Here is a 15,048-nt window from a genome sequence, read left to right as displayed (position 1 = left end):
CACTTCAACCCAACCAATAATAACACAAAAACACCACCCCAGCCACTTATCAAACCCCAAACCAACACAATAGATATCCTTTCTACAACACAATCCTTTTCATCAAACCTAACTAAAGAATATAATTCTAACACAACCATGACAACTCACACAACCAACACACCATGTTCTGATATTCTCACACACAGAAACAACAACCCCCCTGACCACAACATCCAGGACACAAACATCCAAAACATAAATCCTGCAACCTCACAAGATACTCACACACAACAAAACATACACACACAACACCTAAGTAACAACAGAATATTAAGACCAAGACCAAAACTCCCCCCTACAATGAAATATGACTTATCACATTCAATGGAACAAAATATTACAGCCCAATTCCCAAACACCACAAAACCACCCACAACTAATAAGCATAACAAACGAACACACACAAACATTCCAAATAACCGTACCCAACAAAACACACACACACAACAACCCTACACCAAACAAACTATACAATCCAAGAGGCTGGCTAAAAAGGCTTGCTGGATCTACGCGCCAAACAGCTGACAAGCGCGACTTTTAAAATGGTCTTGAGACTGACTGCTCTATGCCTTTAAGAGCTTCTTGGGCACAATGTGTGCACATGCCTCACTTCAACTGTTTTTTTAACAGTTATGTAAATTTATGCACATGCTCCCCCTTCTCATTTAGCCCTTTGCTCTGATGATGTTAACAGGTTGTTAACGAAAGCTCAGCAGTTAATAAAAAAAAAAGGCTTTTGTCTTACATCCCAGAGCTCTTTATTTTTATCTGATTGACTTTAAATATATATATATATATATATATTAGAAATAAAAACAAAAATGCGACTCTTGGGAATATTCATATTGTCCAAATAATAATGATCACCAAGAGAATATCTATCAAAAATAGAATTTAATCCACCAAGCTTTCGTCAAATACACTTGACATCGTCAGGGTTAACAACTGTATATAAGACTCCCCCCCCGGTGTTTGCCTTTTAACCCTGACGATGTCAAGTGTATTTGACGAAAGCTCGGTGGATTAAATTCTATTTTTGATAGATATTCTCTTGGTGATCATTATTATTTGGACAATATATATATATATATATATATATATATATATATATATATATATATATATATATATATATATATATATATATATGAATAAAACACAATCACCGTGAGAGTTGAAGTAAAAATACTTTACTAAAAGTATACTAATACTAATATATATATATATATTCTCTCTCTCCCCCCCCCCCCAGATAAGAAGTCAAAACACATATATCCATAAAGATCAGATGACAGATTACAGTCCATAATCTTCAGTGTAGAGGCCTTCATCATGCAGCGGACTGGTATATGTGTGTGGTGTGTGTGTGCCTGTGTGCATGCATGTGTGTCTTTCTTTCTTCTTGGCATCAATGTTTCATTTTTTTTCCTGGTGCTTTGATTCTTGACCATGACAAACCCCTGCAGGTGGTTTGTGTTGCTTTGCAGCTTGTATTCTTGACAGCTCCTAGAGACATTTACACTAGATTCCAAAACTCAAACATTCATCCTGACACTGCCAGCATTAGTCAATAAACAGATTAGCATTTAAAAACAACTTGGCTTCCTGAAAGAACAGTCTGTTGCTTAATTTGTGCTGCATTAACGGGGCCTGAAAAAAACAGCTACTAGTCTAAACAGCTTGTGGATATCCTTTCCTGCTCCTAATTTTCAGTTGTATATGAGTGGTGTCAGAACCATCTCAGAAAAGACTTTCAAAATCAAGAGTAAAGAAAAAGGAAAGAGCTCTGTTGCTGAAACAGCTAATACATAATGAAAGTACTAACACAAACCTTAACAAACTCTCTATGTTTGTTACTCTATGAGTGTACTCTGCAATTTATTTTTTAAAAATCCATTTGGATTTTGTTTTATTTGAGACGAGTCTTCATTTTATAAGTTCACAAATCTATGTTGCTTCATTTCCTTTCTGTCTTACAGGAACATTTTATTTCATAGTTTGGGTTTCCCAAATGAGCAGAGCTGAAACTTTTATTTTTACAACATATCTGGGTGAAACTTGCAGGAAGCATAAGGGAAGATAAGAAATCTGGCAAATTTCAGATTTTACATAGGTCAGTGGTATTTCATTTGGTTTTATGCCAAGGGCCATCAAAGTTGGAGCCTTTTAAGAATTTTCTGTTGCCCTCCTAGCTTGTTTCTGAACTAAGGTTTCCTTGAAACCCATGAAGAATGCAGAGGCCTCCTTTGGTAGGGAAAGAAACATTTACATAGCGAATATACTATTTCTGAAGTTAATAATAGCCCTCCAAATTACATCTAAGGTTTTAATTAAAATATGTACATCTGGTATAAAGTCACAAGGCTTGCAAAACCAATCCAGGAAAATGCTTTGCCAACCTCTTAAAATAAAATAGTAATTGCAACGGTTTCTGTAAAATTAGACCTCAAATACAATGGCAGCTAATTTTCAAATAGTATTTGCGGATGGATTGCAAAGATGGTCAATGTTTGGTTGGCCTGGTTAGCGAAGAGAATCCCAGAAATTCTGCTCTCTGGTACGCGACCATCCTAGAAAAGTGGTAGCGGGGGAGAGCAGTAAGCTAAACCGGTGGCAGCACTGCACAAGCCTGAGCGAGAGATGGCTGGAGCTGCAGGGCTGTCAGGGCTCAGTGGAAGCACCAGGATCAGCGCCAGGCTCCAGCTATAGCTCGGTGCTGATCCTGGTGCTTCTGCTGAGCCCTGAAGAAGCACCAATGAGCTGGAAAGCAGCACTGATCCTGGCACTTCTGCTGAGCCCAGAAGAAGCGCCGATCAGCTGGAATGTTGCAGCATCTCCAGGCCCTTGTGATTTACATTCAGATGCTTGGCAACTGATTTATATTTATGACGGTCACAGTGTCCCATGTCATGTGAAGTGACCAAAACCTGCTGCAACCACCCAGCAGAGGGGGGGGAATAAAAACCAAACACCCCCCCACCCTACCCCCGCTACCAATCCTCAACAGAAATGCTCACATCAATGAAAACCTCGGACAGGTGGAAGAGTGCCACCAGGCAGGCAGGCAGGTGTGTCTTGCTCGACTGTGCCTTGGGGGGCACTTTTTTCAGTGCCATTGCAACTTCGAGCAGTCACTAAGCGAACTGTTGTAAGTCGAGGACTACCTGTACTTTATCACTTTTTTCCTTTTTTTTTTTTTTTGGTCATCAAGTTTTTGACACCTTGCTAGGCAACTGGTAGTACTCAGATGTTGCCATATCCTAAAAGTGGTACAATGGGTGAAAAGGTTGAAAAGCCCTGCTGTAATCTACCCCATAGAATCCTTTAATCATTTATGGGTAGTACATGGAATAAATAACTGAAGACCCCAAAGATGCTTTTTTGGGATAACTATGACCTGGATGACTGAGAATCTCCATAAACAAATAACTGAAGAATTTAAGGTATACACAACAAGTAGACTGAAAAAGAGCATGTTTAGGTAATTAATTACAAATATTATTTCTTCTCTTAGAGATAGCTTTTATACGTGGATAATGCAGTCAATGGCAAAATGGACTAGATTTAGGTGTGTAGATTCCCGGGAAAATATTCTGGATAGATTTATCCAATGCATCTCTGTTGGAATTTGCTTGCTCTCTTGAATGGCCAAGGTATCAGAACTAATATTGGAACAGGTCATGGCACTTGTGATAGAGTAGTTTCCTGTTGATTTACAGGATAACAAAATGCAGAGGTAGGTCTGCCTAATCCAGTGGTTCTCAACCTGTGGGTCGGGACCCCATTTGGGGTTGAACGACCATTTCACGGGGGTCGCCAAACAATGCAGTCCGCCATTTTTTCCCCCTTTTCCTTAGCTGTGCTACTCCCTTTTATTCTATTGGCTTTTGAAAGCCAATAGAATAGACTCTCTTGAATAGAGTCTAATTCTATTGGCTTTCAAAAGCCAATAGGAATTGTCCAGGCTGTCTCTGCCCTGCTGAGCCCGCCAAAAGTCCCATTCTGCAAACAGTGCTGCACCAGTTGAGTAGTCCTCGACTTACGACCGGTTGAGTAGTCCTCGACTTACGACCAGTTGGGGATCGCAGCATTAAAAAGGTTGAGAACCACTGGCCTAATCTTTACCCTGCTCATCTTTCTCTTGTGAGTGCTTAGAGGTAGGTGTGTTGCACCAAATGGTGAAACTCAGCTCTGTTGTTGGCCTCTATTGGATAAGAAGTATTATGCTTAAATGGAAGCCTTCCATAGAAATATCTTGCATGCTACTTCTTTTCTATCAATTTCTTCCCAAAATAGTTGAGGGTCCCCAGAAGTGCCACCAAAAGTGTCTCTTTGGGACGGCTGAATTCTGCTCCGGTATACTATTCTACCCATTTGAATTGGAAAAAGGAAATGTCAGCTGTTAATCATGGGCATTCCTTTGTAAAAACCATTGCCATATTCAGTTGATACAATCTTGGCTTTGAGAGATGAGAATTTAGAGCTGCGTGTCTGCCAGGAACAAAGACATGTTCATATGCACAGTAGGGAGGATTACAAAGGAGGGGAAGGAAGACATGGGAAGAGCCGTCCCCAGGATAAACACATTCCATTTTTAAGTCCGGCTCTAGTCAACTTGGTCATCCAACGAAGAGCAGACTGAGACAGAACACTCTCTATCCATCCTGCAGCTGTCTTATGTCTGAAGTCCAGTCTCATGAATAACTTATGTCTCTGCAGTGCTATCTTTGTGAGAAATAAATTGATTTTAATGGAATTTTTTGAGAATACTTGCAAAGTATGATATAGTCAACAAAAGCCTGGTGGTTCTGTGCAGACACTTTTTCATGTCTCTCTTGATCATCTTAATTTAGGAGTAGGGAACATGTGGTCCTCCAGCAGCTGTTGAAAAAACTGTTTCCAGCATAGCCAAGGTTCATCCATATCCTATGACTGACCTGTATTTTTCATTTAATACTCTGAAGAGAGGCTGCTTACTCTTGCAAATTGGAAGATAACAAATGTATTGCTCTAACCCAGGGGTGTCAAATTGCCAGCCCACAGGCCGGATGCGTCATCCGGAAGCCATGCCCGCCCCATTGCCGGCAATGGCAAAACTGTCCCAATACGTTGCGTGATTTCATGTGACATCACGAGTTTGACATGTCTGCTCTAACCCCAGTCAGAAAATTATTTCCCTCTTTTGTCATTAGACACTTAGTCCTCATTAATATCCAAATTTCCTTTGCTGATGCAACCTTAAGGAGTGGAAGAAGAAAGAGAGGTCACAAGGCTATAAAATGTACTCAATAATCACAATTCCTTGACTTAAGGACAGCCCCCCTGGTACTGTGAGTATATTTGGAAACAATTTCTTAATAAACTTTCAAGTTTGTTACCATCCTTGCAACCCTCCTTGGTGTTCTTGTTGCTTGGTATCCTATAAATCATAAATTAAGCATTAATGTTCAAATCAGCAGCCACAATCCGGCATGGCCAATGTTGAAAGGCTTTGTGAGCCCACACACACAACCTCATCCCCACATTCTTTGCCATTTTTTTTCACTTCTTTAGAGTGTGCTTGCTGCATATATTATTTGAACATAATTTAAATCAGATGAATTGAGAGATGGGAGAGGAATATATCATAAATCCAGAAATCACTAATAGGATTCACATTAGCCATGGTTTAATGAATACATCACAAGGGCTAGGTTCCCACAACATGCTAAACCAATGTTGAAGAAATCACATTATGATTTACTACATTGTAAAAGCAGACCAATGGGGTTGGTTGCTGAAGCATCCCAGGTGGATGTCTGAGGCACTGAATTAGGGGTTTTATTTTACGGTTTTGTGTTTTTGATTCTGTGGTTTTGGTGTTTCTATGAGCTGCCCAGAATTGTGCTTAAGATGGGCACCGATAGATAGATAGATAGATAGATAGATAGATAGATAGATAGATAGATAGATAGATAGATAGATAGATAGATAGATAGATAGATCTGCATCAAAGAAATCATGATTACAAATTTCCACTGGAAATAATATTAGTTCAGACGGATCTTTGTCTTAAACCCAAAGGGCTGTTCTTATGTTCCTGAAGTTGCATCAGCTATAGAAGGTTACATCTGGGAGATTTTAAAGAAGATACAGTCTCTTGGCAGTTTTCTTATGCATGCAATATGAGGCTGTGGTAGAAGTTTATGGTTAAACTCTATTTAAAAGACAAAAGCCACTCCTTTTGAAGAAAACAGAATCCACATTTTGGACAGAGAGGACCACTGGTTTGAAAGAGAGGTCAAAAAATTGAACATGCCTCCCTCAATAGAGGGGGAGGGATATGACATCATCTATCTCCAGTCCAGTGGTGGGATTCAGCCAGTTCGCACCGGTTCAGTAGAACTGGTAGCTAAATTTTGTTGAGTTTGGAGAACCGGATGAACTCATGCTGCTTCTGGAAGTCCGTTCTAGGCCTCAGAGGCCTGGAGGTCTCCCAGACCTAGAATGGCCCGCCAGAAGTGCATGGATGTCACTTCCGAAAGTCCATTCTAGGCCTTGGAGGTTTGAAGAGGCCTCTGAGGCCTAGAACAGCCCACAGGAAGTGCATGGATGTCACTTCCAGAAGTCCATTCTAGGCCTCAGAGGCCCAAGCATGCATCCACGCAGAGAACTGGATGTTCAGGTATTTGAATCCCACTTCTCCAGTCTACAACACAGTCCTTTCAGTAGGCTGAAAGGAGGCTCCACACCCATATGCACCACTCAGGACACAGATAAACCTCCAAGTAGCCTCAATGACTCTCTAAAAGAATGCAAATGACTAGCTGTCTGAAGGAGCATAAATCCTTCCATTCCCCACCATCCAGTCACAGCTGAAGAAGCTCCTTGGATGAGAAGCAAAACGTCTTCAAAGAAAAACAAGAAAGTCCAGTTGCCTCATAAAAAAAGCACCTTTGGGACAACCATGACCCAGATGACTGAGAATCTCCATAGACCTTTTCCACCTTTAGTACTTGGAGATGAGTGAGACCAGGTCTCATATGATGTAGCTTTATCCATTAGTTCTCAGATGATTACTACTTAGTTCAACCATCTCTGCTAAATTAAGCTCATTTTAGCCAGTTATCTCACAGAATATTTAGACTGCAATTTCAGTTCTAAAATAATACAGAACATTTTTTTTCCTCTGTTTTTGCTGGACAAGCAACATTTTCTCACATTATTCATGACCAGCTTGGAATTCTAATTAGTTGCTCCTTTAAAGGTATTACAGTTTTCCTTTTGAGGAATTCCAGTTTCTGAATTATCTTTATTACCTTGCATGTGTGTTTGTGTGTGTGAATCCTCCCACCAGCTCGCCATCTCTTTGTTATTACAGCTCCCAAGAGAATCATAGTGAGTCCAACATTTCTACCACTTTCTGAAAGAATTCAACTCATCTCAGTGGACTTTGGATCAGAGACTTGGATTGATCCCACTTCATGTAAACATGTCACATGCTGTAATATTTTAGCTATGGAATTACTCCTCCTCAGAGTTTCCAGTTTACATCCAGAAACTCCCACACAGCTCCCACTAGTTGTCACCAATGCTTGGAAAAGAAGAACTAATGTTTAAAAATAGGACAAGGACCTATGATTTAAGAAGTACAAACATTGTTTGTTTAACTTGCCTGCCATCTTTCATCCCATTCAGATGAAATATTTCTCTGATTTGCCTCAATAACTAGAAAACTGCAGCTTTTCCACTGTCTTATTTTAACACCCACGGCTTCTGTTTGTAAAGAAACAAAACCCCTTGAGGTTTAAATGCAGCCACAGGAGCATTTTTGGAATTGAAACCAAACCACGGTGAGTGTCATTCGCCTGCCATATTCACAAGAGGAGAAAAATGGTCCTAGAATGCATTAAAAAGTAAGAGTTCTCCAGGGTTGAGTATTCTGTATTATAACCACATGGTTTTTTTTAATTCAGTAATGATCGTCTACATAAGCACACTTGATTTTTGTAAAATCCTGTATGAAACAATTTGATGAGATTAATACATAAATTGAAACATAGCTATCTACTGAATCTTACTTTTCCCCAAGTTATGGGCAATATGTATGTATGTATGTATGTATGTATGTATGTATGTATGTATGTATGTATGTATTTTATTCCAGATATCAAGTGAAAGAAGGCCAACTTCCTAAGTCAGACGTTGGCCTTCTTTCACTTGATATCTGGAATAAGATCTCCCAGAAATTTGTATTGCCCCTATCCTTTTAAATGGGCCCATAGTGGCAAAGTGATTAGAATGTAATATTGAACGCTAACTCTGCCCACTGCCAGTAGTTCAATCCTGACCAGCTCAAGGTTGACTCAGCTTTCTATCCTTCCCAAGTCAGTAAAATGAGGGCCCAGATTGTTGGAAGGCAATATGCTGATTTCGTAAACTACTTAGAGAGGGCTGTAAAGAACTATGAAGGGGTATATAAGTCTAAGTGCTATTGCTGTTGCTATTGCAAGCTGTCTCTTCCCCTGAGGGTGGGACTGGGCCTCTTGTGGGAATGTTGCATGGTAGAGAAGATGCTTCTCTTACTTTCTTATTTACTTTCCAGAGGCTCTTCATTTTTTTCCTTTTGGTGTAAATGGTTTATCATTTTTAATACTATGTAACATCCAGAATGGTGATGAAGCCAAGCAACTTTACAAATTTGATAAATAGCATTTGATAAATGAAATCTGCCTTGCAACTTCTCAACAATTTTCTTCCCTTAGGAAAGATACTTCTGATTTTGTACCTTATTCTCAAGAGGCTTCTAGTTTTATTTTGACTTTGGTGCCTGGTTGGCTTGTGGAGGCAATGTAACAGGATCTCGACAATTTTTTTTTTCTTTTAGACAGTTTTCATCACTGGCTAGTATGGCATTAGCATACCTGGCAGCCCACACTTTCTCATAAAAAAAAAAAAAAGCCATAGAAAGGAAGTACCTCACAATATCTTTGGGGGGGGAAGGGGGGATTTACTTGTAACTAAATAAATGGAAGAACTGCGCACTTCTTTGAAAGCAAGTTATCTGTCATTAAATAAAATGAGGACTGCCTAAAAAGAGTGCAGAGAAAAGCAACATAGATGATCAGGGGACTGGAGGCTAAAACATATAAAGAATGGTTGCTGCAATTGGGTATGTCTAGTTTAATGAAGAGAAAGACAAGGGGGGACATGATAGCAGTGTTCCAATATCTCAGGGGCTGCCACAAAGAAGAGAGAGTCAAGCTATTCCCCAAAGCACCTGAAGGCAGGACAAGAAGCAACAGATGGAAATTAATGAAAGAGAGAAGCAATCTAGAACTAAGGTAAAATTTCCTGACAGTTAGAACAATTAATCAGTGGAACAACCTACCTCCAGAATGCCCTAACACTGAAAGTTTTTAAGAAGAGACTGGACAAGCATTTGTCTGAAATGGTATAGGGTTTCCTGCCTGACCAGGGGGTTAGACTAGAAGACCTCCAAAGTCCCTTCCAGCTCAGCTATTCTATTCTGTTCTGCTCTGCTCTGCTCTGCTCTGCTCTGCTCTGCTCTGCTCTGCTCTATTCTATTCTATCCTATCCTATCCTATTTCATTCTATTCTATTCTAAAATGCAGGAGGATTTTTCTGCAAAGCAATAGCACTTAGCAATACCATTTAGACTTATATACTGCTTCACAGTGCTTTACAGCCCTCTCTCAGCAGTTCTACAGAGTCAGCATATTGCCCCTAACAATCTGGGTCTTCATTTTATCTACCTCGGAAGAATGAAAGGCTGAGTCAACTTTGAGCCCCGTCAGAATCGAAGGAATTGAACTCTTGGCAATGTGAGTAGAGCTAGCCTGCAGTGCTGCAATCTAACCACTGCACCACCACGGCTCAGAGCACTAGATATAATGAGCATTCATCAACAAACTCTGCCTGACTGCCTCGGTCTATAAAGTAACTAGATCAGTGGTTCTCAACCTGTGGGTCGGGACCCCATTTGGGGTCGAACGACCATTTCATGGGGGTCGCCAAACAATGCAGTCTGCCATTTTTTTCCCCTTTTCCTTAGCTGTGCTACTCCCTTTTATTCTATTGGCTTTTGAAAGCCAGTAGAATAGACTCTCTTGAATAGAGTCTAATTCTATTGGCTTTCAAAATCCAATAGGAATTGTCCAGGCTGTCTCTGCCCTGCTGAGCCCGCCAAAAGTCCCATTCTGCAAATGGTGCTGCACCAGTTGAGTAGTCCTTGACTTACGACCGGTTGAGTAGTCCTCGACTTACGATCGGTTGGGGGTCGCGGCATTAAAAAGGTTGAGAACCACTGAACTAGATGATGAGCAACTTCTCTGATTCTTGGTAGGTAAGGCCTGTCATTCTGGCTTAAGTACAGCCTCTTGGCTGCTACCTCCATTACTAGCTGCTGCCTGGGAAGTCTTAGTTATGGGATACAAGATTTTACCCAGATATCCATTCTAGTTGCACCACTGCAAAAAGCATAGTACAGTGGACCACCATAACTAGTTTATGGGTTGTATTTGGCTTCAGGCCTTTCAGTCAACCACCAGCAAAAGCATATGAAAAGGGAGGGTGAGGAACATGCCTAAAAATCATTTCACAAATCGTTTCAAGAATAGCTTGAAATTTAAAGTATGGTTGGCATGCATATTTAATTTTTAATAAGAAAGTGGACCGGGCTTTTAAATTACATATTTTGAGGAGTGCCTTACTTCGAGTTTGGAAAAAGTATTATTATAGGTTAAACTATAAAATACCTATCTGGGGGATTCCTAGACATGCAATTGAGGGGATTTCTAAGGGGATGAACTTTGATAAAATTTCGTATAAAGAATTATTAATTTGGTCAGGTTCGGATTGGCATTTAAAATCTCTAGATGTATTAAAGCAAGAAAATATTCTACAGTCATGGTTTCAATATTTACAAATAGTGGACAGGTGGACTGTAGATAAGAAAGAAGGAATAACACTAGAAGATGTAAATCTGGTTATTCAGATTAAAGATCAGAGTCAGGCCCATATAAAAAGAATTTACAATGCTTTAATAGAATTAGACTCTGAAACAGAATTGGTTAAAGACTGTATGATTAGATGGGCTCAGAATATCCAGGATCCGATCCCATTGGACTTATGGGAGACAATTTGGATTAGAACTGTTAAATTTACACAAGCTCAAAATTTGAGGGAAATTTTTTATAAAATGTTTTACAGATGGCATTTAGATCCTAAAAAATTATCTTGTATGTATCCAAATTTACAACCCAAATGTTGGAGATGTGGTAATATGGATGCGACATATTTTCATGTTTGGTGGAATTGAAAAAGGTAAAGGCTTTTTGGATTATGATCTGGTGGAACATTCAAAAGATTTTTAAAAGGAAGATAAAGTTCACCCCTCAATTATTCCTATTGGGTATCTTTGTGGATTTAAATGACAAAGAAACTACTTTAATGTTGAATTTATTAACTGCAGCAAGGTTATTAGTAGGCTCGTATTGGAAGAAGGACTCGTTGCCTACTTTAGAAAAATGGATATTTAAAGTTTCTAACTTTGCAGAAATGGCAAAAATTTCTGCTTATTTGAAGGATCATACACAAGAAAGATATATTATTGTATTGAGAAGATGGATAGATTATATTCAGAAAAAATATGGGACTATAAAGTTTCATTTATTTTATGAGTAAATTTTATAGTAACTGTTGTAGAGATTTGTTTATATGTCTTAATTTAAGGGGAGTTAAAGGTTAAGTATGATTTTTTTTTTCGTTTTTTTTTCGTTTTTCTTTCTTTTTTTCCTTTTTTATTATTGTTAACCTTCTTATTAATAACCCTGTACTCTGCTCTGGGAAGCGAGGGGGGGGAGGGCTGAGGGTGGGTAGGTGGGTGAGTGGGTGGGTAATGATAATATAGTCATGGCAAATGCTTGGGCATTTCCCCTATGCTGTGTTCATGTATGTGAGAGGGATGAGAGGGGAGGAAGGAGTAGGGAGGAAGTAGGATGGTTAGAGGAGATGGGGAGGGGAAGAGAGTAGGAGGGGAGGAGAGAAAGAGGAGGGAAGTAGGGAAGGTTTAGAGAAGGTGGACGCAGCCTGGGGGGAATGGGCAGGCGGTACCAATGGTTAATTGTATTTTGTATGAATAAATGGAAAATAAAAACCTTTTTTTAATAAAAAGAGTTCAGAGGGAAAAAAAAAGAATAGCTTGCTAGAAAACAAAGGAAAGATAGGAATTTTTTTTAAAAAAATGTGATTGAGATGAATACTTTGCATGAAATTCTTGAAGAAAATAGACAACCCTGACCTCTGCAATTCAGTTTCATTCTATGGGGTCATTTGGCATTTGTGTACCCTCCAAAGGGAGTCTTTCTTGGAAGGCTTGCCCAGAAAAAAAAATATTGCCTTTGAACTTTCTTTTTGATCTCCCAGAGACTCCTTTTCTCATGAGTCCAGTGGAAAAGAAACACAAGCCCAATATGATTGTTGCATATGCAAAGAATGTAGAAGGCTAAGGAAGTTTTGGGTGCTTCTGAAGTAAAGAAACAGCATAGAGGAAACTGAATGCCAGCCAATCCTCTCAAATTAAAAGTTACCCATCTAAGCTGCAGTCATGAAACACTTTTCCGGCTTGTGAGAACGTTTTCTAGCCAGTAGAGGAGCAAATTATCATCCGAAAGCCGCATGTTCACCTCTACAAATGTTTAAATCTGGGGTAAAAAAAACCTCAAATGTCCATTGGGAAACCTGTGAATTCTAACTTAACTCAATAATGTTGCGCTCTCGCACCTGCGTTTGCCTCTTCAGTCTCTGAAATATTGAGTTCCACATCTGTTTCAGCACGAAGACTTCAAGAGGACAGGGGCTCTATAAATAAATGACATCATGCCTGCAGTGAAGCTCAGCTACTTTTTTTTTTTTCTTAACAAAATTCTCTAGTGTGTAAATTGTAATACAGTAAGTGGGCCATGAAGTAGGCCTACTTTTCAAGACCTACTTTGTTTGGTAGAGCCCATAGCTCAACAATTCAACACATTACTTACATAAAACCATTTTTCCTGGTGGGCTACCAATTTCAGTCAACGGGAAAATGATATTTGGAGAAAGTTTTCCCCTCCTTGAATACCTCCCTGTATTAAAAAGTTGTTCAAAGTTGCATTACTCTCTCTTTGTTTTGGTTTCCCATAACTCTGTTTTGCTAACTGAGTATTCATAACACTTTCTATGAATAAAGATATAGATCAATACACTTCACAAGGAAGGATAGTCTGCATTTTCTTTCTGCTAATATTCTTATTCCAGCACTGATGGATGCGTCTTCTCTTGGCATTTCCCTAATATAAGGTAAATAAGTCTCTGGTTATGATAAAGAAAAAACTCTCTAAGATTCAGAAAATATTATGGCAGGGCTGGCTTGAAAGGTCCTATATATTGTCTTAAAATCAACAATTAATGCAATCAATGACTTTTGAAGATATCTTCCTTAAATTGTCCAGGTGCTCTTAATTTTTTGTTGGAATGATATAGAGAAGATTAGTGTGGTGCCTGCACAAGGATGACACACAAACTCCTGAAGCCTTAAGGTTAGAGTCATCTAAATGAAAAAAAAAATGAAATGAGAAGATGACATGATGCTAGATAAAACACATTGAATGTCATTTAATTAAAAAGAGAATGTGTTTAGCCTCTAAAAAGGCCCCATACAATTTTTTAGAAAATAAAATATAGGGTGCTTTGTTTAGAAGTATGACCACTGGCCACAAGAAAAGACAATGTCCAGATAGCATACTAGATAGCATAACAGTCAGGAGACTTGAGAGCAACTCATTGGCTCACTTTCTGGTGAATAAATGTTTTTAATTGCCATTTTATGATAAAATGATCTTCCTATGCAGCCAGTTTATGAGAGTGACCACAACATGAACTCAATGTTTTAAATGTGCATTGGCATCCACTGGGTGGGGGAAGAGAGGCTTGAAATGGACAAGACAGTTGGCACAGCATCCCATTCCCAGCCCCACTTGCTTTGTATATATATCTTGATACATATAGAAAAGCAATTTGAATCATGAGGCCGTGTCCTCCATCTTCACATTCTGAGACCCCTCCCCCCGGAAGACCTCAGTGCAAATGTGCAAACTCAACATCCCATATTCTTTGCATCTGAACAGTTTATTCATTATGCATTGCCCCCTTTCAGTCAATTTGCTGTTTAACTGCAGCTCCCCCCCCACTTTTCAGCTTTATGAACACGCTTAGCAAACCACAAATCAGTGTGTTTTCACACCACAGCATACATGCCAGCCGTGTTTGTTGAGATGCAAAAAGCCTAAGAAGTACTACCAGTTGAATTTCTTTTGCAGCTTAAACATTTGCATTTGGCAGCTCATTAAAAAGAAAAATATGGAAACGACACTCAATATTCCCTACTGACACTTGGATTTTGCTTCTCAGGGACAGGGTTTCCCTATCAAGCACAAACATATAGATTGTGGCAAGTTCTCAAAACCATAATGAAATCTCAGCTACACGATGTAATGAGAGAGAGTTATTTGTCAAGGACAGATTGTACCGAAAGACTAGAGTCCCACAGTGGACTCCTTGGTATGGCTACAAACACAATAAAATTGAGATCAGGCTATGTAGATACCCACACGCACATCTCACTAACAACAAATCAATTTTCTCAGAACAGAAACAAAAACTTTACTTCATCATTAAGACTGTCCGAGCAAACCATTGTCTTGAGAAAGGGGATGTATGATGTATGTAGAAACAAATTTAAAGCAAAGGGTTGTTTTCAGTAGATTCTGAGAACATGTCAGTCAATGAAATGTTCAGATCATAGCAGGGGTCATGTTTCCACTCCTACTGATTTAATGCTGACTTGACTCTTGTGAGATGTTGAATCTTTCTTACAGCACTTTGAGAAAGTAAGACTACGCAGGCCAGACATTATTTAGGAAAACCATATCCCATCAGGCCAGCTGAGCTGTGGAACCGAGTAGGGAA

At 39.3% G+C, this 15,048-nt stretch overlaps 1 non-coding gene across 1 annotated transcript; it reads left to right on the top strand.

The window, feature by feature from the left end:
• Window positions 1-13,522: 13,522 nt before the first annotated feature.
• On the top strand, window positions 13,523-13,626 carry LOC120306014. Its single transcript, XR_005556153.1, has one exon. It is a non-coding gene; the product is annotated as a U6 spliceosomal RNA (small nuclear RNA).
• Window positions 13,627-15,048: the final 1,422 nt, after the last annotated feature.

The sequence above is a fragment of the Crotalus tigris genome, unplaced genomic scaffold (assembly GCF_016545835.1).
Source record: "Crotalus tigris isolate CLP2741 ecotype Arizona unplaced genomic scaffold, ASM1654583v1 scf7180000017704.940997, whole genome shotgun sequence".
In the NCBI taxonomy this organism is placed as follows: Eukaryota; Metazoa; Chordata; class Lepidosauria; order Squamata; family Viperidae; genus Crotalus; species Crotalus tigris.
This window is presented reverse-complemented; position numbering and strand designations above follow the sequence as displayed.